Source organism: Peromyscus maniculatus, chromosome 18, assembly GCF_049852395.1.
Source record: "Peromyscus maniculatus bairdii isolate BWxNUB_F1_BW_parent chromosome 18, HU_Pman_BW_mat_3.1, whole genome shotgun sequence".
Taxonomy (NCBI): domain Eukaryota; kingdom Metazoa; phylum Chordata; class Mammalia; order Rodentia; family Cricetidae; genus Peromyscus; species Peromyscus maniculatus.
The window spans coordinates 1,280,711-1,303,665 of record NC_134869.1 but is presented as its reverse complement, the minus strand read 5'-3'; the positions used below and the strand labels follow the sequence as shown (position 1 = coordinate 1,303,665).

Below are 22,955 nucleotides of genomic sequence, written 5' to 3'. Positions count from 1 at the left end.
CTGCTAGCCGCTGCCATAACAAGCAGCATGTGAAGACGCTGGTAAGCCACGAGCCACATGGCATGGTATAGATTTATGGAAATGGATTAATTTAAGCTATAAGAACAGTTAGCAAGAAGCTTGCCACAGCCATACAGTTTGTAAGCAATATAAGTCTCTGTGTTTACTTGGTTGGGTCTGAGCGGCTGTGGGACTGGCGGGTGACAAAGATTTGTCCTGACTGTGGGCAAGGCAGGAAAACTCTAGCTACATAAATGCAAATGGGAGGCCTGGAAATGTGTCCCTGACTGCACAGTTGTTCCCTCTCCATTGCTCTATTATGAAAAGATTCAAATGATCACTAGTAAGGACTTCAGCATCCCAGCCTCATAGCCATCACCCACCTTCACTGGAGATGGAATAGTCTTCATGATTTTCACCCTTTTGTTGTTTTGAGTGGATTTAGGAGTAAACTTTTTTTTTTTTTTTTTTTTTTTTTTTTTTTTTTTTTTTTCGAGACAGGGTTTCTCTGTGTAGCTTTGCACCTTTTTCCTGGAACTCACTTGGTAGTCCAGGCTGGCCTCGAACTCACAGAGGAGTAAACATCTTTTAACTCATGTTTCTCAATCATCTTTGATTTTCTCTAAACCAGAAATGCTATATTGGTATTTTTCAGCACCCAGCATGATGGCTCAACCAAGATTTCTTGGATGAAGGCATGAGTAGGTGAAAGCTGATTTTCCTATGTTCCTCATTCTCTGCTTAGTCTTTTTAATCCCTTTTTCTTTAGCTCAGGAGAGACAGGAGGAGAGGTCAGGGCTGCCTCCTTCTCTTCTCCTCTTGCCCTCCCCATCGTTCTCTGACACAAGCCTTTCATCCTGTCTCATTGCACTGATGGACTCCACCCTTGAATGAAATCTGTGGAGCCTGGCTCGCAGCTCAGCAGGGTTCCTGTTGCCAAATAAACTGAACAGTGTGCCTCCCTGCAACTTGGCTGTAAGATCTGATACAGAGAGAAAAAGAAAAAACTCGGGTCTGTCTGGGTAAACAGTTGACTGGTGAGAGCCAGGTGCTCTGCCACTCATGCTGGTGCCAAATGTCCCAAGTGTTACCCAGGGCTGGGGTGGGGATCAAGTATGCAGAGAAGAGTCTGCTTTGTCCTGATTCAGTGGGCCACCATATAAAAATCCCCTTTCTGGGGCCAGTTGTTTTTGAAGAGTGGACAATGCTCAGGAAAGAACATTCGTAGAATCAGAGCAGCACAGAATAGTTAGGAGCCTGACCACTGGAGTCAGGTGGACTGTGTTTATTATATCTTGTACTGCCATTTACCAGCTCTATGACCTTTGGAAAATTGAGCAATTTGAGTTTCAGTTTCTTCATCTATAATAATATTGAAATAACTCTCCAACCTGTCTGGGTTTTAGCAAGTGGAATAAAAAAACTTGGTGCAAAATAGATGTTTGATTTTTTGTAACATAAATGCATCTAAACACCAAGTAGACATGAAGCTTTCAGCCCTGAACTTAGTACATTCTGGGTGATCAGTGTAGGCTTGCTTATGTCAGTAATGGTAGGATAGCTTTGCTAGGTTGTTTGAGTAAGAAAACTCCCCAAATCTTTTATCAGGAGACAAAAAAGGTTTGTTTCTCAGTAATACTCCCTGTTCATAAAAGGACAGCTGGGGACTCTATTCTAAGCCATCCTCGGGCTATTAGGACAGACACCATCTAGAATCTGTCAGTCAGCATCCATTGCAAGGCAAAGTATATTCTTCCACTCTGTGAACCTGGGTTTGGTCACATGATTTCCTCTGTCCAGGGGGCTGCTAACAGACTTAAAGCAAGTAGAGACCTGAACGTACATTTGCATGTTTCTACTAGGGCTCTTCTAACTCTACATCAACTTGAGAACATGCCTGAGCAAGCCTGCTGAAGGGAAAGAGATACATGGCACAGAGCTGAGATTCTCCAACTGCCCAGTCATGGCCATCTCAAATCAGCGAGCACCTGGCTGGCCCCAGACACCTGAGCAAGACAAGTCAAGACCAGAAGAGCCTCCCAGCTGACACCAACCAACTCTGGATTCATGAACAACAAACACAGATATAGTAGGGGTTGTGTATTGTTATACACAATAGATAATAAATACACTGTGCTTCAAGCTCTACGGTATGTGGGTATCTGCACCTCTTCTTATTTCTCAGGAGAAAATATACATGGTAGATTTTATTGAAGACCTCAAGAATAGGCCTGGAGGGGGTTGACATCACAGAAATTCACAAATCTCCATTTATCTTGGCTTCTTGTCTTTGTTTCTTTGGCCAGTAGGCTCTCCACAGCTTCCCCTTCTCTTTTACCTTACACAGGCATGATTCTGCCAGGTGACATCCATCATTCATCTTGAAAGTCTCTCACCCTTTCTTTTATAAAATAACTCACTTGTCCCAGATATTCAGGATCTACAGACTTGGAAAGCCCTTCAATTGTAGGATCTACACTCAAGAGTAAATATTTATCTTCCGTGTACTTGAGGAAGATCTGGAACATTGGACTTCTGCAAATACTCAGTGAGATGACATGAGAAAGTGGATAATGTGCTTCAGGATGGCAAGGTGACAAGTTGTCTCCATTTTACTTACACAAGGGCCTGCGGCCTGGACAGGTCATCAAGGCCCAAGGTCGGAAAGCTTATGAGAGGTCAACTGTCACAAGCATCTGGAAGTCTTAATCTTCACTGGATCAGACATCCAGCCTTGGCACTAGATACTCCGAAACTTGGCCTGGGTTTATACAAAGCTTGGCCCAGCATCTCCAGTGGCTTCACTTAGCTTGGCGGGACACACTGACAGAGCTGGGCCAGGCAGGCTGCAAGACAACGCCCATAACTGTTCCAAAGGTAGTGGTGCCCTGACCACAGACCACTTGTCTTAGGTGCTTTACCTGATGGAGATCAGGGTGTGGGCTTGTTCCAGAGGCATGCAGACTGAAGTTGGTTCTGACAACCCAGGGCTCCACACGGGCTGTTAGACATCCTTGAGCCAATGCTTGCTGGGCTCTATTCAGAGGAACTGTAATTGCCAATGGGCAGGGAAGTTTAGTATTCCACCCTTGCCCTTTGAATTCCCTCTGCATAGGATGTTTTATAGCAGGGAGAGCAGAGCTTCAGAGAGAGGCGGTGGTACCGAGGGGAGAGGGTGGTGGAGAGACAGCTCTGACTTTGATAGAGTTAGGGTCATTGGTGTGTGCATGTGCACATGCATGTGCTTCTGTGTGTTGAGGAGTTATAGGTCAAGTTCCATGTGGACCCACTGTGTGATCTTGACTATGTCACATCCTCTCTTGGGACCCTATTTCTTCGTCTTCAAAAGGTTTACAGAGGAATATATATATATATATATATATATATATATATATATATATATATATATCCCATTTGAAGGAAGTAAGATTTCTGACTTGGAGGGATAGCAAAGGGCCAGACTACCCTTCAATTCAGTTCTAAGATTTTAGGCACTTCGAGGAAAGGTCAAGACCACATTGCCCAGCATAGAATTCTTCTCATTCTAATAAATGGCAGAGACCTTCAAGATCATTTTCAGTGTCATCCTCTCAGTTTCAGAAAGGGACCAGAGAAGAGAAAGTACTTCTCAATCTCATAGAGTGAATTTCAACCAAGAACTCAGGTTCTCTGATCTACAGAACAAAGCTCTTTACACCAAAAATGACATTTTCTACCTAAAAAATCAATATGATTTTTAAACTCTGAGGCTTTCAGATGTTTTACCTTTTACAATAGGCTTAGTCCTTTTCTTCTTTAAGCAACTTTTTGGAAAGCCTGGAGATTTCTTACACCCCAAGCTTTGGACCAACATTATCCCTACTGTAATGGAGATGGCCTCCTACATACTTGGTACCAATTTCAACTCCAGGATGGAACCTCTGAGTTGACATGATCCACCCCATTGTGAAAAGGGAGAGTTATGATCCTCCCTACTGATGACTAACACACTAATGAGAAAAGTCTGCTTGGAACCCCAAAACTCAACAAGAACAATGAAACTTGAGGCAATTCTTCAAACAGCCAGAAGGCAAATGGGAAACTCAGAGTATGGAATAAGGAGTTGGAATGGAACAATGGAAACAGCCATTGTCTCATTCATAGACACTTGGTGAGCACCTACCAGGTGTCCACCCATGTGCCAGGTGCTTGTGGACTACAGGGAGGAAAACATGGCAACCCAACCCTCTGAGAGCTCATAATTTCAAGAGATTAGACAAGTACCCCTGTGGCTAATACTCTGGGACAATAAATGAAAAGGATCCCCACATCATGTTACTGGGCAGCCCTGCCTAGATCTCATTTGAGCTCCAATCCAGCATCAACTATGTCTATGTCTCACAGACATGCGAACATCTTCAAAATGGAACTCATGGGCCTCTAGCCCAAATTTCTATGACTCTGTAATTTTACCTGACACCACCATTTACTCAACTGCTCATTCCAGCAGTCACACAGACTCATCCTCGATAAGCATCTGGCAGCCAGCCACTGAATCTTGTAAAATTTAAATTCATTTCACACATGTCTCATTCTGTTCCTCTTCATTACTGCTTCCCTAAACAAGTCAACATCCTCTGTTGCTTCAGTAGATTCAGGTTTGGTCGTGATTATTGCTTTCAATCCATTCTCTATAGAGTAATAAGACTGTATTTTTTTTTAATGACATCTGATTCAACCATAATTCTTCTTAAACATGTCCGCTAGAATTTGATTCTACTGCAATCACTAACTGTTGTGGGACATCCTGCACCCCATACTTTACAGTATCATACAAGTGGGAAACAAAGAAAACCACATTTTTAGATAGTAGACAACTGGTAGCACAGGACTGTGATTTCTGTACTTGATCTTAGCAAAAGGGCAGAGAAATGATGGAACTGCGCTTTCTGAAAGTAAGAAAACAAAGACCTACGATTGTGTCAGTGCATTACTTGGAGCTAGCTTCCAGGCTGCAGCACACAGAACGGAGGAAACAAGGGCAAGGGAACAAGGCAGCTAGGCAGCCTTTGGACTAAGGTGATAAAGACTTAAGCTGGGTTATTATGCGAGCTAGAATTTGTGAGCGCAGTACTGGAGAGGATCAGGCCCTCTGGATGAGTGAGACAGTTGATTAGCTTGAACTGTTAGGAGGCACCCAGGCAGTGGGACCGGGACCTGTCCTTAGTGCATGAGCTGGCTGTTTGGAACCTGGGGCCTATGCAGGGACACTTCGTTGAGCCTGGGGGGAGGGGACTGGACCTGCCACCAGGTTGAGCTGAATCCCCAGGGGAGTTCCTGCCCTGAAGGAGATGGGAATGGGGGATGGGCTGGGGAAGGGTGGGGCGGGGGGAGGAGGGAGGACAGGGGAATCGTGGCTGATATGTAAAATTAAATCAAATTATAAAATTTAAAACAAAAAAGAAGGCAAAAACTGGATAAAGAGAAGGGAAGAGAGAGGGAGAGAGAAGGAAAGACACTTCCAATATTTTTAGAGATGTCCCCTTACTCTAAAAACAGACTTGAGTATGCACAAAATGAAATCCCATGACTCCAGGGGAGGAGATAATCCTTTGGGAAGAAACAGGTCAAAACAATGTCTAGGGTCAATACAAGAATAAGAATAATTTTGAGTCCAGTAGCCAGAGTGGAGAAACCTTATAATTTATAGGCTTTGGGAAGCATCTTCAAAGATGATACTTTAGTAATGACACTATATTAGTTCTAAAATAAAGTCTACTTTAGACATGTCATAACAAAGTTTAAAAGAAGTCTTATAAAAGATAAAAGCAACCCAAAATTGTATAATTTATCATCAGAATAAAATTCAGTGCTCTTAAGTAAAACAAAATCTATTATTCATCAACATAAAAGTAATAATATCCAGTATGCAACCATCTGTGGTGGTTTGAATAAGTATGATCCCTAAAGATTCATAGATTTGAATGCTTGGTCACCAGGGAGTGACGCTATTTGAAAGGAGTAGGAGGTGTGGCCTTGTTGGAGAATTATGTCACTGGAAGTGGGCCTTGAGATTTCAAGGGCCCAAGCCAGGCCTGGAGGCTCTCGATCTTTCTCCTGCCTATGGGTCCAGATGTAGAGCTCTCAGCTCCTTCTCCGTGCTCTATTTAGTTTTTTTTTATTATTATTATTATTATTTTTAACATTGGCCCCTATTACTTCCATCATTGTAATGATAATATGATGTTTTTAATATAAATAAAAACCTATAATGGGCAATGATTACATGAACAAATACATGCCTTCCTGGATGCCACCATGTTCCCTGCCACGATGAGAATAAACCCCTAAAACTATAAGTCAGCCCCAGTCAAATGCTTTCCTTTATAAGAGTTGCTGTGGTCATGGTGTCTCTTCACAGCAATAGAATACTAAGACACCATCTATGTAAAAAGGAAGGAAAACATGACTCATAATGAGAGGAAAACTTAATCAAAAGAAACATTAGGCCGGGCAGTGGTGGTGCACGCCTTTAATCCCAGCCTTTGGGAGGCAGTGGCAGGTGGATCTCTGAGTTTGCGGCCAGACTGGTCTACAGAGGGAGTTCCAGGACAGCCAGGGCTATGCAGAGAAACTCTGTAAAAAATTTGGTAACATTAGCAGATATAGATTATTGGTTAGGAGTCTACTATGAATCTTACAAGTATGATACAAAAGAAAAATGAGTGTGAGAAGAAAGAAATTGAAAATGTACACAGGTGTATGGGGCAGGGGCTGAAGTTGACACTGGTTGAAGGACAATATCTGTAATGAAAATTCCAGAACAAAAGGTTATTGAACTTGAAATTATAGCTTGGGAATCTAACATCAAGTAATAGGAAAATGAAATGAAACTGCTGCCCTGATATGTGGTGATGGACCAGCCTGACTCCATCTTAAGATTAGAAACCATCTTGTTAGAAGGTCAAAATAAGTTCATTCTTGTTTTCTGTAAAATTTGGGTTTGATCATGTCTTGACCCATTTTCTGGAATTTGACATGTTCCACAACCTATACCCTGACCTCCACCTTGATAAGATGTTCTGCCAAATAATTTTGAGATGTTCCTATGTAACCAAAACTCCTCTGGAAATCCTCCCACCCTTGAAAAACCCCTCTTCTTGCAGTTCTTGAGCTATGGAAATCTCCCTCTCTCCTGTGTGTGATGCTGTTCTTTCAAACCCTGCCTTAGGGAGACAGCCCTGTCTGGCAGAAAATAAAGCTTGCTTAATTCAACTAAAAGAATTTGGGTAACGGCCCTTACTCTCGTTTGTCAGAATTACCAATGGGACAAGAGGAAGTGGTCTAATATATGTGAAACTGGAGTCCCAGGAGAAGAGAAGACTGGACAGAAAAGTTGTTGAAAAAAATTAATTGACTTTCTCCCCTAAAACGAGATAGAAAACTGAAGTCCCCAAAATTCAATGGATATAAAATACAAAAACAATGAAAATCAATATAAAATAAAGGAAATAATACTAAGAAACTTATTGTCAATGTCTCAGGAAGAAAAAAAATGACAAAAAGGAAAATTTAAAAGCAGCCAGTGGAAACCAATGTGCCTTGAGCAGAGAGGGACAAAACAGGAAAACAGCAGATTTTTGGCTAGAAATCATGCAGGCCAGCACATAATGAACACTGGATTTCCAGAGCTGAAGCTGAGAACGGTTGAGCACAGAATCAGAATTTTGTGTTCAACACAAATATCTGTTAAAAAAAAAAAAGTTAAGGAAAAAGGGAGACTCACTCATCCTTAAAAACAGATAACTCATTGTCACCATGTATGTATTGGATGTTAGTGGGCATCTTCAGGACGAGTGGGCTGACATAAGGAGAGACCGAAGAGAAGAGCTGGCCAGTGGGAAGTGACAGAGGGCCTGTGAAGGGAGACCCAGAAGGAATTAAAAGCAGCAAATCTGTTTTTAATCAAGCGGCTTGGAGCCTTGAACCCGGGCCCTTTGGGGACCTTAGCTGGCCCCTCCCCCTTGTACTTCACTGTTCTACTTTGCTTCTGTTCCAGCAGGGTTCTACAGGGTTCTACATCTGGTGCCAGACCCGAGCCCCTTCTGCCTGCTTCCAAGTCTCTCACTTCATCTCTGCTGGTGTTTCCCCTTCTTCACCAACCACCATCCTTCCCAAGAAGGCTGGGTATCTCTTATTCACTTGGTGCTTTACGTCTTCTAGTGGACTGTCTTTCCTCCACTGTGCCCTGCTCCATGGCAACTACACACAATGGAGGCTAGCTCACCTTTAAGATGATCTCACTCTGTGATCTAGTGCTTTTTATGCTCTATTTAGTTAGGTTTTTTTTTTATTTTAACATGGGCACCTATTACTTCCATCATTGTAATGATAATTATGATGTTTTTGATATCAATAAAAACCGATGATGGGTAATGACTGCATGAACAAATACATAAGTATTCCCAGTGTATTTCAAATGGCACAAGTTTTGATTATCTGTGAGAATATATGGGCATGTTCCTGGTCTCCCTGGAAGCAGCTGACCAGGGACTCATGTTCATGTAAGTTGGGAAAACCCTGGACATATGTGAGAAGCCTTAGTCATCCCATTCACCCAAGACCTCAACTAGGAACCACCACTAATTCTGAGAAGCGTGGGCTTCAGCATTTCTTTTCCCAAATACTCTTTCTCAGAAGCTCGGAAGCGTTCCTCAACCCTCATCAACCACGCTGCCAATCCTCACCCTCACTCAGGACCACTGTGGCATGAGAGGTCCAGTCAGAGGGCTCTGGGGTTTACTTTTCAGCTATCCCCTTACTGACCCATGTCCACAGAGTAAGCAAACTTTGTCTTTCTGGGATCTAGTATCACTTGCTGTGAAGTCTGCTGCTTGGGGCTTCTGAGAGGCTCAACAAGATAATGAGGGGAAACCTAGCATGAAGTGGTCACATGTCCCCTTCTCTGCTGTTCCAGTGACCTCAGTGTCAGTAGATCTGTTATCTCCTGATGATCTTGGGGAAAGTGTCTCCCCCCACCTACATGTGTACGTGTCTGCATGTGAGTGGGCTCACTTGTGTGAGTGGGTGCACATTCGAATATGTGAACATGTGGTGCATGCATGTGTAGAGGCCTGAAGGTGACATCAAGTGTCTTCCTCAATCACATCCTATTTAGTTTATTGAGGCAGGGTCTCTTGCTGAACATGGAGCTCACCAATTCCAGCTAGCCAGCTTGCTCTGGGGATCCCAGATCTGCCTCCCAAATACAGGAATTACAGGTGGCTGCCCCATTCCCGTGGCTTTTCTGTAAGGTTTTAGAAATCCAAACTCTGGTTCTCATATTTGTGGGATACGTGTTTTATCCCCTGAGCCATCTCCCCAGCCCAAAGGACTGGGCACTGCAGGCTGGTGGAGAATGCTCACAGAAATGACGCCTCAGTTCTGCCAATGCCCCTGGGTTGGTTCCTTTACCTTTCCAAGCCTCTGTGTCCTTATGTTTTAAATGAGCACAGTTGCACCTATTTCTTAGCACCAGTGTGAGAATCAAGAGCAAATACAGAAAAATATTTTGTAACCTGTTCATGATCTGGGGAAAGGAGAAACTCAGGCTTAAAGTCACCTTATGATGTCCTGCATCTCCCTATCTAGGGTAGTGCAGCTAGTATTCACATCTGTAAACTGGATTATGACTGCATTATATAATTGTTAATGTGCCTAGTAACAAAAGGATGCTGGCTATCATCTATGAAGTGTATAATCTGCAGCAGGCAATGCTGGACCCAGCATGAGGCTGGGTGGAGTGGTTGATATGGATGACAAAGAATATTTCTCACTGGTGTTGTTGGGAAATGTTGGTGTGTGTGCGGTTAATAAAAAGCAGCCTGGATAGCAGTCAACTGTATAATGATCTTAAATGATTTACAGACAACGCTGTTCTTCTTTCCATGGGTACCTCAAGCAGCCCTCCCCCACCCCCCGCCCCCAGTTCTGGTAGAAGGCGCTTGGTTTGAGGGTGGGACAATTCTCCACTGCTTGTGTATAAATGGGGATAATGAGGTACATGTGATGGGATGATCCAAGAAGGAAACAGTTCCAAAACTTCCTCTTTACCTGGAGGTCTCTGGTAAGGCACTGAGGAGTAGGAATCTGCCTGGGACCTTTGACAACTGTGACTGGTGGGTTGGAAAAAGAGCTGTCCTGGCATTTTCAATGGTAGTAACTTGTCTGAGCCAGGAACTCTAGGTCTGCTGTGGCTTCCTCATGTTTGCCTCCCTCTTCTCATCCTCACTTCTTCCAAAAGAACACCTAAAGTCGGGTGTGGTGGTGAATGCTGTGATCCCAGCACTCAGGACACTGAGGCAGGAAGATTACCCTGAGTTCAAGACCAACCTGGGCTACGTAGTAAAACCTTGTTTCAAAAACAAACAACCACCCCCAATAAATAATAATATATAAAGAAAGGCATCAGGTCCTCTCTATAGCCTAGGGCATACCTCAGAAACAAGAGGTGTGTGCTGTGCTGGTGGGGATCTCTGGTGCCTGCCACCCACAAGGCCTTTGAGCCAGTCACTTCCGGGTGTGGACTATTGCCAAGGGTGACTCCATGATGAAGGAATTTTACTGTGTGCTGTTTGGCCTGGATCAGACTGCTTGGGAGATGGTGCATGAGCATTACGTGAGGAGGAAAGTGCCCGGGCTCAGTCAGGCAATGACAGGACATGGAGCCAGCTCCTGTTTAGTGGCAACAAGCTGAGGTTGAGGGCATAGAAGAGCTGACGCCCTGCAGCAGTACAGCTCTGGCCTTCTGGAAATGTCCCAGCTGTGGCTTCAAGCTGCAGCCTAGAAAGAGGCCTCTTGTAGGTCCTTCCAAGATGAGATACATGGCATTTTCTGGATAATTAGGGCTCTCATTCTCTTCCTGGGCCTTCATTCTAATTATTCAGGGTTACTGTGGGAATTTCACAGAATGGTTTGAGCTGCACTGAACAGTGAGAGGAGAATGAGAAGTAACCATTTGCATCTGGAACCAAGCCTCAACATTAATTTTCCATAAATGCAATTTAAAGGAACCAGTCATCTTTTTTTTTTGCTTTGTTTTTTTAAAAAAATAAAAACAAAACCAAAAACCACAACCCTAGTGGATCAGCTGGAGCCAGAATCCAAACCTCTACATGTTCTGAAGTTAATGAACCAGAACAGAATTAGAAAACAGAAACCCTTTTTGAATGAAAACACTATTTTATCTGGCTTGTTGGACCAGGATTTGTTTTCTGTCTCCTTAAAAAATGACAAACCACCCAGATTGGAAAATATCACTCAATACACAAAGCACTAGAAAAAAAAATGTAAGTTTAAAGATGGATGTCACCTGTGGCTCCTTCAGTGGGATATTTTCATAACTTTTCTATACATAATAATAGTTTCATTTTTGTTTTATATAAGTATTCTATGGGACTATTTAATTACCTGTTTTTTTTTTCTTTTTAGGACTATCTCATGGAAAAATTCCATGCCAATATTCAGAAAGCTATTTTAATCTTTTTAATGAGTCTTTGTAAGGATCAGTATTCTATTGGTTCATGATAGTTTATTTTGATAATTATCTATTGATGATTATTTAGGTTTCTTCTATAATTTTACTTTGACAGATGATGCTTCCATGAATATTTGAACTGGAATGTTCGTTTTAGACTTCAAGTGTTTCTGAAACAAAGATGATACTTCTGTATCCCCTCTTCCATGGGAATGTTATAATTTTAATTCTTGTCATTGGTGATGAAAATACCATCTGTCCACACCCTGGTGTGCTGTCTTGTCAAAACTATAACAAAAGTTCTGACACAGGCTATCATAAAGACAAAGAGGGTTATTCAGCTCACAGTTCTGGAGTTTTGGGGCATCGCGGTGGCCCTGACTGAGTTCTGGTGAGGACCTGTGACAAATGGTGAGTGGGAACAGAAGGACTAGGAGTTAGAGCATGTGGCCATGACTCTCCGGAGCCTGGAATTAGTGAGGAAGGAAGGCCCAGACTTGCCCTCTTCAGAGCAACTCTGTCCCAAAACTACCAAGAGGTGTCAGGAGAACCATCCGCTATTCCAGGAGCACATTGGCAATGATGACAGCCTCCCACTAGACTCTGCCTCTAAGGGATTCTCATCCCCTGCCCATATTCCTACCCTGGAGACTCAGTCTGCCATCCCCAAACCTTTGAGTGGGCACAGACCTCAGCATCTGGCTAAAGTAACCTGTTGGAGTCTGTCACTCTAATGGTCCTTCCACATCTCCACAGGGAATGGCCCCACCCACAGCACACAGGGGGCCAACTCTCCCAATTTGCTAAGTTTGGAAAATGGTTCTCAGACATGAAAGCTTTAGTTATAAAACTAGGAAACTCCTGAGCAGGTGGACAAATTGGCCACCATGTACAGAGCATGATGGCCATGTCCACAGGATCTCTGCACAGGCTCCATGCTGTGTTTCCTCTGATACCTGGCCTGAGGTGGCTGGATTGGAGCTCCTTAGATTCCTTCTCTTGACAATCTGCTTTGAGAACAAAGAAACTGTTTCTCAGCAGCAGGAACTAGATTTGAAGTTTCAGTAACCGTAGGGTGACCGAGAAGATTTAGTTAGCCAAGCACCGGCTAAAGAGAAGTGGAGGAGAAAGGAAGAGCAGGCAAGAGGAGCTGGTTGTGAGGGGAGCAGGCGCTTGGAGTGACTGTCTTCTCCACACAGAAGCCAGATTCTTCATCATCCCTATTCATCCTTCCCGTGGCCTCTCCGCCTTTCCACAATCTCTCCTCTTCCCTTGCTCGTGTGTGCGCAGGTGCCCAGAGGCCCAAGGTCAACATTAGATATGCACAAAGGGGTGTACGGATCGAAGCACTGTGTCAAACTGAAGCTCCCATGATGAGATTTGTAATTTTTTTCCTTTTTAAAATTTTCCTTTTTATCTCTTAAATTTTGTCTTATTGGGGGGGGGCAGTGGCAGGGGTGGTGGGCGGATTTGAAGGGACGGGGAGGTGAATGGAATCAAGATACATGATATAAAAAGTCATACAAAACCAAAAATAAAGTCTCCTTAAACAAATTCTTATTCATTTAGGCAGCCTCTAAACTGAACCCAGAACTCTCTTAGTCTAGCTAGCAATTTTTCTCTTGGGATCCTACATTTCCTCCTCCTGAGTGCTGGACATACAGGTGGGGTGCCACACTCACCCAAGATTTATGTCAGATTCAAACTCTGGCTCTTGCTTGTTGACAAGCTCGTTAACCACTGCATTAGCGCGGCATCCCTCTTGTTTTTTCTTTTTTGAGACATGAGGCTACTATGTAGCCCAGGCTTGCCTCAAGTCTCCTGCTTCTGGCCTTCATAGTGCTGGGATTAGAGGTATGAGGCCACACCCAGACCTACAGGCCTTTCCTGCTCTCTTTCTCTGGATTTCTGTGTGGCTGACCACAATAACTACTAATACTTCTCTCTTTCTCTCTCTCTCTCTCTCTCTCTCTCTCTCTCTCTCTCTCTCTCTCTCTCTCTCTCTCTCTCTCTCTCTCTTTGCTGTCATTTAAAGGGAGCACAGTCCTTAGCCAGCCAGTTCCATCCTCCAGGGTATCATGCCAGGCACTGCCATCTTTGCCAATGGATCAGTCCACAGATCACAGCTCTCATGACCTGGCTAGCCTGACTGGCCCAGACGGGTTTCCTGTCTGATTTTGTTGGTGGTTGCGTGTATTTGAACACTGCCAAGCTGAACACTACCTTGGAGTCTCTGGCTTCCAGGAGTCTATCCCAGGCCAGGAGTAGCTGAAGGATGGATCCTCTCATGGAGTTTCTAATGCACTCTCTGCCAGCACTAGCTCTAACCCCCTGACCTGGCTGCTGTCATCCTGGTCCCTCCTCTACTTCCTGGCCCTTCTGGCTTTTTAAGGCTAGTCTGATAACCTCACCCAGATGTCTTGAGTGGGTAGGATTTCACCTCCATGCCTCAGTCCAGGCACTGGGCCAGGCTCTTTCCTCTACCATGGCAGCAGTGTAGAGAGATTTACCTTGATTGTCTTTGCTAACACAGCCTCCACCTCTCCCTACCTCCTGTTCACCTTTGTTCCTGGCCTCCAACTGATTTATCTCCACTCTAGACTTATTGTTATTTAAATGTAAAATGCTACCACACCTCACGTGCTCGAACACTTCATCTGCTGCGGGTGGTGCTGTGTTTGGAGACTGTAGAACCTTTTGGACTTGGGTCCTAGCTGGTAGATGATGTAGGGCGGTAGGGTCTAAAATAGAGGGTTATACCTGGTCCCTCCAACCCCAGGTCCCTGTGTCTTGAGCCACTGAGATGCAGCAGGTTACATAGCAAGTTCCTGCCACCATGGCTGGTGTCCCCGCTGCCGTCACTCCTTCTCCATCACACATGGTTGAGCCAGCAAACCATTCTCCTTTGCTTCTTCTCTGGTATTTAGCCGCCATGACAAGAAAAACAGGGCAGGCTTGACCTTATCCGTTTCACACCATATAACTGATTCCGAGTGCTACTCTGTCCTGCTAGACTTTGGTGTGTCAGGGACAATGTCTCTCAGCTGAGTTCCTCAAGTCTGGGCTGTTGTTTGCATCTGAGATTTCTCTTGGAGGCTCAGCTGCCAGCTGATGGGCTCCTTGAGAAGTGACCCTTAGAGCTCATTTGGTTGACACACTGACGGAGTCACCGTCGATGGATTAATCCTCTCCTATGGAGTAATAATCCGATGTCATGTTTGTGATTGTAGAAATGTAAGGTGGTGGGGCTTAGTTGGAGGAACATGATTTTGGGGATTACATTTTGTCATGGGTTGTCTTCCCCATCTGTCTCTACTTCCTGGAGCTCCTAAGGTGAGCAGCTTTGTTCTATGACTGCCTGCGTCTCAAGCCCAACGCAATGGGGGCCAGGCAACCTGAAGCCTCTGAAGTTGTGAGCCAAAACCAAAGCTTTCATTCCACAACAGTGAGAACTGGACCAATAAACTAGTGATAGGAGAGACCTCTGCTGCGGCGTAGGGGCGTCGAGCCTTCCTATGGCTTGCCTGGGCTTGCTACTGCGCTCTGTAGCTTACAAGATCACGTGCTGATTTGTGGGACAGCTGTGCCCAGAAATCTGACTTCCCGCAGGGCTTGACCTCTGCTGATCTTTCCAGTGCTCCTTTTGCTCCTTTCTAACTCCACCCCACCAGGCTTCTCAGCATCCCCGAGTTAAGCCATCTCTGGGCCTTCATTCATGCCGGCCCCTGTATCCCTAACGCACCTCCTTTGGTTTTGTCCTCAGTCAAGTGAAATCTGTGATGTGATTTTAAAGTTCCTCCCAGGCTGGACTTCTATCATTCCCACCTGCTCCTCCTTCAACACACGTCTCCCAAGTGGCTCCTTATTCATTTGCTTATGTCGTGACTTCTCCACACTCATGAAATCATTTAATTCTCACTGTCTTTAAAGATAACATCTTGGTCTATCTCTATACCCAGAAATTCAGAACACTCATTGAATGAATGAATGAACAACTAGTGAATGAGATACCTTAAATATTAAAGTCAGTCACTTCAACAGACCGCCCCAACACTTAATTCATTTAACAGACCTTATCTGTACATCAAATTAACTCACTCACTCACTAGAGAATTTCACAGTCAAATCATCAAGGGTAGGTTGGAAGATTATATGATCAAGAATAAAGATTTATATTTATATAATATATGCATATATTTATATGAATGCTTTATACAAAGTATTTTACAGGCTTTAAAGATGACCTAAATTAAATAATTTCCTGCTTAAAGTATAGTCCATCATCAGTGCACATTTGTCCCTGAGTTACTTTTCTTTTCTCGTGTGTGTGTTTGCACGTGCACACACAGCCTGTACACGTGGAAGCCAGAGGCCATATCAGATGTCTTCTTTGATGACTCTCTATCTTGTTTTTTGAGAGAGGGTCTTTCTCTGAGCCTGGTGCTCACCTATCTGGCTACACTGGCTGGCCAGCAAGACCATGGCTCCTCTTCTGTTTGCCAAGCTGTGGGATTGCAGGTGCACACCTTGGTGTGTGAGCACTGGGGACTGAGCTTGGGTCTTCAGGCTCATGTAGTAATTTAGCTTCTGAGCGCTCCCCTGTCCCCTCCAACGCCAGGTTACATCTAAGTATCGCCTGGGCTCTGCTACTCTTTTCACCTAGGTTACTTTGACCCTCATTGGCCAGGTGGCTTGGGTCTCTATTCAGAATTTCTATATGTTCCAGAAGGCATATTCTAGGCAGCACCAAAATAGGCACCAACACCAGAGGAAACCATACCAGAGGAAACCATACTAGATGCTGCTAGACGATCCCTGTGGTGGTGATGTTCCTAGGCCCCAGCTGCTGGTCATTGGAGCAGAGGCACCTCAAAGATAAGCACAAGGGACACAGAGAACCATGTGGCCCAGTTCCACACATGGCTCAGGACAATGTTCTTCCAATACAGAACACCTTTCCTGGAAGGCTGTGAGCTGCTAAGTTTGTCCTCAGTGAAAAGCAGCCCTGGTTCTCCAGAAAGGGTTTGGATTTCACTTGAAATCACCTCCTTAAGGCAATGAGGTCTGTAAATCTCTGTGTTGATTAAACATAGCACTGTGCAACAGCCAGGGTCTCTGAAGAGATCACATCACTCTGTGGATCTCAGTCTCTCTACCAGTAGACTGAGAATTTGTCTGGATGATCTCTAAGGGCTCTTTCATGTGTCAGTGGTTCTTAATTTTGGCTGGGGTTAGAACTGCCTTGCAGAAATGAAGTGGGGGAGGTCGGAGATTGACCTTTTGAAAGGTGTTCAAAAATATGGTCTATCCATATTTTTGACTCTGAGTATATGGAAAAATATACATACATATATATTTTTGAGAGAGAGAGAGAGAAAGAGAGAGACAGAGACAGAGAGAGACAGAGAGACAGAAAGACAGAGAGAGAAGACAGGATTATAGACTAACTGGGACTTTCAGTTCCTGTTCTTCTACTTTCTAGAAGTACCTGTGGCAACTCTAGATGTCTGGACTGTAAGAATAGCTCATGACCTATCTGCTAATTGTTTGGCAAACCCTTCTGAAAGTGTTACTTAAATCTTAATGCCAAACCCACCACAAGACATTGTAATCTCTGGTGGAAGGAGGCTTCCTGTTGGCTGCAGTGGGGATATTTCTTTCATCTCTTTCCCCCCTCGTCTGTAAAGTGAGGTCACACCTGTGCCTCTTCTGGTACCAGGAGAATGACACACAGCAGAAAACATAAGGTGCCCAACATCATGCGTGGGCATGACAAATGCCCAGTCGCTGCTTGTCCCTGACACTCACTTCCCACGGCATTTATTAAAGTATCCTTGCAGAGAACAACATTCCCCAAGTATCTTCTAACAAACATGACTTCCTGCCCAAGATGTTTCCCACAAGATGTGATTTAAAGGGGTTTTATGGTTGACCATTAGGAAAATTTTGAGTCTCCACTCTCTTCTTGAGCTAGTGTTCAGTGACATGTGGGTAAACCAGCTCTCGGAAAACACAAAAGTAGAACTGCAGATCTGTATGTAGCATGTGCTGCTTTCTGCGATATAAATACTCCTGCCACAGCCAAGTTCAAATTACCAAAGTTACATCACTGAGCTGTCCCAGCTGACTGGTACAGTAACTGTCGTGTGTCATCGTCTCCATGTGCCCTGTCATATAGCCTGCTTGGCTTTATTTAGCTCAGTTCTCAAAAGTCTGAGACCACAGAACTCCCTCACCTCCGAATCATCCCCCCTTATCCCACAGGATTAGTGTGTCCTGGGAAATCACTTTAGGAAGTGTTGATCTGAAGTATCTCACTTTTTCTTCTAGAAATGTTGATTTTCATTAAAACCGTGAAAATGTTTTTGCACGATTAGGGGCAGTGAGCAAGGAAAGGAATGCAAAGAAGAGAAGACACAGCTCCCACCTTTCGGGGTGACTGACACATGAAGGGAGGATGGAATGACAGGCTAGATCTAGAGATGGGGAGACTTTGATTTTCATGCTGGAACTGGGCCTCTGAAGAGCTGGAGATGTAGATAGAGCCCTTCCCAGAAAGTGGCTGTTGGCTAAGCCTTGGAGCAGGGGAGGGCACTTGAGTTTTGGAGAGAATCAGAGGGCAGAAAAAGCTACTGTACATGGGTAGAGCTTGAGCAAAGACCTGCACAATGCATGAGCACCTTCATTTCCTTCAGCTTTTTCTTGGGGCAGATGGAGCATGATCTCCACAGAGCAAAGCTCCCTGCTAAGTTGCCCCACCTCTTCATGCCTGCCCCTCAGGCCTATGTCTCTGAAGCTGGGCACATACCCATGTGTTTACCTGTGTGACATTCCAATGGCTTCAACCACACAACTGTATTCATGGGTGGTACCTCTTGAGGACTTCAGAATTTAACTCTTTTGGGTGAAAGCGGTTGCTAGAGTGCAACATTGAACAAGCACTGTACTGTTCCTCCCCCTATCCAGCAACCTTTAACCTTTACCCTTTAACCTAGAACCCTGTGAACAGTTAAGGTACCTCATTGAGAAGCAATAAGGGATGCTCCTTTTTTAATGGTGGTGATATGTATATAGCCTAAAATGCACTACTTTAACCATTTTTAAGTGGACAGTTACACCCCACTGTTACACACCCATCATTACCATGCATTTCTTATCTCTCCAAATGAAAACTCTAGTCCTATCAAATACTCGCTCCCATCTACTTTTTTTTTTTGCTATTATTTATTGATCACTGTTTATATCGGTATTAGTTACTTTTCTTGTCACTTTAACCAAACACCTGCCAAAAACCCATGAAGAAAGGAGGGATTTATTTTGGCTCACAGTTCAAAGGGATACAGTCCATCATATCAGGGAAGGCATGGCATGGGGGACAGAAGGCAGGCAGTTGATCACATTGAATCCCCAATCAGGAAACAGAGAGATGAAGGTTGATACTTAATTGGCTTTCTCTCTTTCTTTTTTTCTTTTCATTTAATCTGGGACTCCAAACCCTGGGGTGGCACTGCTTACATTCAGGGTGGGTCTTCTCAGTTACACCTTTCTGGAGAAGCTTTCATAGATAACCATCAAAGGTGTTCCTCATTAGTCCTCTTCGTTTTCTCCACCCAGTCAAGTTTAAGTTAACCATCATACGTTCACCCTTCTCCACTTGACATCAAAACACATCATTTCCATTGGTGTCCAACCTTTTGGCTTCCCTGGTATACACTGTCATTTACAAAATTCATGCTTGATCATGGCACAATTGCAGTACCAAAAATAGCCAAACAGATCTCCTAGTGTTTTAAGTAAATTTTTGGTTTCATGTTGGGCCTCGTTCACAGCTGTCTTGGGGTGCTTGTGGCACAGAGGCTCTGGGTTGCAGAACCCTACAAATTTAAGCCATAAGATTATGAGCACTAGGGACTGGAGAGATGGCTCAGAAGTTAAAAGCACTGGCTGCTCTTCCAGAGGTCCTGAGTTCAATTCCCAGCAACCACCTGGTGGCTCACAACCATCTATAGTGAAATCTGGTGCCCTCTTCTGACCTGCATGCAAGCAGAATACTATATACATAATAAATCAATAAGTCTTAAAAAAAGATTATGAGCACTGTTCTAAGAAACTGATATGTATCAATTCATCTACTAGTGATATAAGCTTATGTGATAACTGTCTCTACTTGGAAAAACACTGAAATGAGATGTTTAATACTGTTGAGCTAGACCAGAAAGTAGACCATCCAATAGACCTAACTCTAGCCTCATAATAGTCTACTCCTGTCTACTTTGGGGCCAAGACAAGTCTCAACAAGAGAGAACCCCAGGGAACCTCCACGAGGTTCCTGGCAGATGAAGCCTGGAAACCTTTAGCTCTAGAGCTTAACATCTCCTATGTCTCCCATTATGGTTGGAATATGAAATGTCCCTCAAAGGCTCATGTGTCTGAATACTTGATCCACACTGGTAGGGTTTTGTGGAGGTGAGGCCTGGTTAGTGCAAATAGGTTGGCCCCACATCACCGATGTATGCCTTCCCTCAGCTTTTCGCTTTCTCGCTCCATGAGAGATGAGGAATCTGAATCTTTCTCCCACCACAATGAACTCCACCTTGCTTCCTCTGCCTCCAGGAAGTGTACCCTCTTAAATCCCAGACTGAAAAGAAACCTGTTCTCCTCTAAGTTGCTTCAGTTGGGTGTTCTATCACAATGAGAACTGTACTCCCCAGCAGAGTGCTCAGGATTAGCAGACACTGTGTGATGAGGCCTGTGATGAGGACTACGCACGTGCAGGGGCTGGGGGTGGGGTTTCAATGTCTAAAACATTAGCTGGACATACTAGGAAGGGGTGGGACCAGACCTGGCAGTCACAGCCTCTGTAGGGGTGCTTTATCCTGGAGGGAGTTGAAGGCGCACTGAGGATGGTGTCCGACCTGGACAAGCTGGGGTCTAGGACACAGGATACAGCTGGCAAGACAAAGTCTTGGCAGCGAGAGCTTGTTCTACTTAAAACATCTACCTTGGAGCCATCTGAAAATCACAAGTATAGTCACACTGGAGAGTGGGGACAGAGGTGAAGGATTCTTGGCAATAAAGACAGACATTTGGAATCTGACTGACAAGGCCTGTTGAACACCCTCCATGGGAGAACTGAGTTGAAATCAGAGTTTTTGTCTTCATGTCTGTGTGGAGGCCCCCAGTGGCCTCATCATCGACTTTCCTGTTTGTGCACACAGGTGTGGATCCAGGAGCACTCACATTTACTAATGTTGCACACTGTAGCTGTTCCAGATCCACTCACTTCAAGCTCAGACAGAGATCTGCAGCAACTCATTTCTGCTGTTTCCTCGGCCCTCCTGGACTGAGACTCATGGGGTTCATTTGTGTAGCCTGGATATCTTTTCCAGCTGCAGCGGGGCAGAATAGAAGGGATTGGGCTGCCAGATGCCCTGTCTGGTTGTAGGCAATCACCACAGGGGTGTCCACACCCTTGTCCCCGCCCACTTCTGCTCCTTGTTACTGTCCTATTGCTATCAGAACCAGCCCAGGTTCTTCCCCACCAATAGGACCACCAGTCTCATGTGCCCTCCACGCTCTGCCCTCCACGCTCTCAGAAGGATCAGTGCTCTGCCCTCCACGCTCTCAGAAGGATCAGTGCTCTGCCCTCCATGCTCTGCCCTCCACGCTCTGCCAAGGAAAAGACTGTAAAGTCTTTCTGTGGGCTGAGGATGACTACTGATGGGCCATGAGGCAGGCACCTGGCCTAAAATAGCCAAACATATCTGAGATAAAACCAAAAGGCTGAAACAAAGCAGGAAAGGTGTGCAATATAAAATATAGTCAAGGAAATAAAAGGGAAATTTTACAGCTAGAAAAATGAAAACCGGCTGGAAATTCTAAATCTGAAAGATGCAGTAATACATTTTTAGCTTTAATATTAGTTTAGACGCAGCTGAAGAAAGGGTCAGTGAACAGGAAGTTAAGTGAATAAAATGTGCACATGATTAGCTGCATCCTAGGATCCAATACTCATGAGTCCCCATTCATTACTTTCCAGCATACAGAGTTTATCGAACACGCTTCATCTATCTCATGCCTTCATCTTTGTGCTGTTACTACACAGGACTGACTATTCTGTGATCTCACGGGCTCTCCATAACCCTGCATCTCCTTGCTCTTCTTCCCAAGAAGTTTTCCATCTCTATCTGCTGAGAGAATTCTTACCATCCAAGGACCATGTCACATGGCACCTCCTCTACTGCCTTTCCTCAGACTTTATCCTGTTTGAGGTTCAGAGGTTGTGTGTGTGTGTGTGTGTGTGTGTGTGTGTGTGTGTGTGTGTGTGTGTGTGTGTAGGGATGCTTTAAAAATAGTTCTTAGAACCAGGCATACACATATTTAATTCATTATTTCTTCTTCTAGAGTGGAGCTTGACCCAAGTTACTTATCATTTTAATCCCAATTCTTAGCATAATGTCCAGCAAAGGGTTAGCATTGGATACATGATGAACAATGCAAGATCCAAGTTCCTGTAAGGCTCACTTATTTGTAATAAGATACTTATGAGTCTTATATGATAAAATTGTATGATAAGATAACCCACATGACTCTGTCCTTGCTGTTTACTAGTTCACTTGCTTTTTGCTCCCCGCCCAGTTCACTATTCCATCAGAATACAAGTTCCATAAAGACAAGGACTTACCATGCTGTTCTGTTTCCTGCTGAATCCTGAATGCCCACACACATTAAGGGTTAAAACAAAAAAACAAAACAAGCCTGCTTATCAAGTGAGGAAAATACTGCCCTAATATCCTTGATGGGAAGGAAAGTAATGGGGGTCAGCTGGACCCTTTGGGTCCAGTGAGAACTGGGCTCCTGAAGGCATGCAGACCCCCCGCAATAGAGGCAGGAAGCTCTGAAGAGCAGTTTGGTGACTTGGAAAATTTGGGACCTAATCTTGGTTTCAGTTTTGGTCTTGTCCCTTTAAGGACAACAGTGGTACCTGCCTGGGGTGCTTTCCCCAAATATACCCCCTTCTTCATCCTCCTCTTTCCTGCCTTCACCCCCTCCTCTTTCCTCCCTTCTTCATCCTCCTCTTTCCTGCCTTCACCCCCCCTTTCCTCCCTTCATCATCCTCCTCTTTCCTCCCTTCTTCATCCTCCTCTTTCCTCCCTTCATCATCCTCCTCTTTCCTCCCTTCATCATCCTCCTCTTTCCTCCCTTCATCACCCTCCTCTTTCCTCCCTTTACCCCCTCCTCTTTCCTCCCTTCATCACCCTCCTCTTTCCTGCCCTCCCTCACCATCCACTCATCCATCCTGATGCAAACTCATGGGGCAGTTCAGGAAATGTCAGAACCAGGGAAGTTCTGGAACACAGCCTTGAATGAGCCTGGCTCATTCTTTCCCATTGTGCTAATGAAGAAATGGAAGTCTGGAGGGTTAACTTGTTCCAGGTCA

General features: G+C 44.5%; 1 protein-coding gene and 1 long non-coding RNA gene across 4 annotated transcripts in view; one reads left to right on the top strand and one right to left on the bottom strand.

Annotated features, from left to right (window-relative positions):
* Positions 1 to 2,153, top strand: part of LOC121823796 (uncharacterized) — a 30,693-nt gene extending 28,540 nt beyond the window's left edge. Inside the window, exon 4 of the long non-coding RNA XR_013045767.1 lies at positions 1,863 to 2,153. This is a non-coding gene — a long non-coding RNA (uncharacterized LOC121823796). The remainder of the gene's footprint in view (positions 1 to 1,862) is intronic.
* Syn3 (synapsin III) overlaps positions 1 to 22,955 on the bottom strand; it is a 445,154-nt gene that overhangs the window by 153,380 nt on the left and 268,819 nt on the right. The gene's annotated exons all lie outside the window — the stretch shown is intronic.